This window comes from Phocoena phocoena, chromosome X (genome assembly GCF_963924675.1).
Source record: "Phocoena phocoena chromosome X, mPhoPho1.1, whole genome shotgun sequence".
Taxonomy (NCBI): Eukaryota; Metazoa; Chordata; class Mammalia; order Artiodactyla; family Phocoenidae; genus Phocoena; species Phocoena phocoena.
The window spans coordinates 78,212,382-78,213,909 of NC_089240.1; the positions used below are offsets into that span (position 1 = coordinate 78,212,382).

Below are 1,528 nucleotides of genomic sequence, written 5' to 3' on the forward strand. Positions count from 1 at the left end.
TTTTAGTAAATTAATAGAATCGTGCAACAATCACTGCAATTCAATTTAAAAATTTTTACATCATCCAAAAATTCTGTGATACTCATTAGCAGTTAATCTCTTCTCCCATGCCCAGGCTTAAGCAAATACTCTTCTGTTTTCTTTCTCTGTAAATTTGCCTTTTCTATACATTTCATATAAATGGAATCATATAATGTGTGGTCCATTGTGTGTAGCTTCTTTCACTGAGTATGTTTTTAAGGTGTATTCATGTTGTAGCATGTATCAATAGCTTGTTCCTTTTAAGTGATTAATAGTATTCCATTGTGTAAATATATCACATTTTGTTCATCCATTTACTAGGTGATGGACATTTGGATTTTTTCCAGTTTTTTCTTATTATGGATAATGCTACTATGAATAGTTACAACATGCCTCTGTGTGGACATATATTTTTGGACATATATCTTTATCTCTTACAGTTAGATTCCTAAAGGTAAAATGGCTATTATATGATAAATTTATGTTTAACTTGTTAAGAAACTGCAAAATATTTTCCAAAGTGTATGTACCATATTATGTTCCCACTAACAATGCACAGGTGGTCTGCTTTCTCTGCATCCCCAACACTTAGTACCATTTGTATTTTTTATTATAGCCATTCTAGTGGATATGTAGTAGTTTCTAATTGGGATTTTGATTTACATTTCCCTAATGACTAATGATGTTGCATATCTTTTCATATCCTTTTCAGCTATTCATAACTTGTTTGATGAAACGTCTAATCAAATCATTTGCCTATTTTTAATTAGGTTTTTGTCTTCCTAATAATTATTGAGTTGTAAGAGTTATTCAAATATTCTATATACAAGCTTCTTAGTTTATTATTATTTTTTTAATTTGCCTTTCTCTTTTAATCCCATCCCTGCTCCAATTCTAAAAAATGTCCCCAGAAATTAAACACAAGGAAGCTCAAAGAGCCAAGGCAAGCCAGCCCAAGAGTAGCAGGCTCCTTCCCACAGGGGCCAAAGTATGGGTGCTGGGGTGTCCACTCAGAGCCTGGTAGTTAAAGCTGGTGCAGAAAAAGGTAGTTCCAGAAGCTAGCAGTAACCCTGCCCAGAGGGACTGTCTGCACAGGAGCACCCCTAGCAGGGCCAGGCTGTGTAAAAAGTGGTGTTTGTTGGTCTTGTGAAAGAGCTCCTTCCTGTAGGCATCCAGGAACTGGGCTAAGTGTGCCCCATAGGAGGCCAGGCCTAAGGCCCCCACTCCGGACAAGGCACCCAGACAGCAGAAAGCAGCCCCTGGACTGGTCATGGCTGTGGATCAACAAGCTTTTTATTAGATCTATCATTTGCAAATGCTTTCTTTTAGTCTGTGGCTTGTACTTTTATTTTCTTATTGGTGACTTTTGAGGAGCGAAAGTTGATACATTCAAATTGATCAATTTTTTCTTCTATGTATCATGCTTTCAATATTGTATCTAAGAACTCTCTGCCCTACTCAAGGTCATGAATATTTTCTCCTATATTTTCTCCTAGAAGTTATATAT

General features: G+C 36.2%; 1 pseudogene; it reads right to left on the reverse strand.

The window, feature by feature from the left end:
- Positions 1 to 951: 951 nt before the first annotated feature.
- Positions 952 to 1,293, reverse strand: LOC136143083 (transmembrane protein 256 pseudogene; annotated as a pseudogene).
- Positions 1,294 to 1,528: the final 235 nt, after the last annotated feature.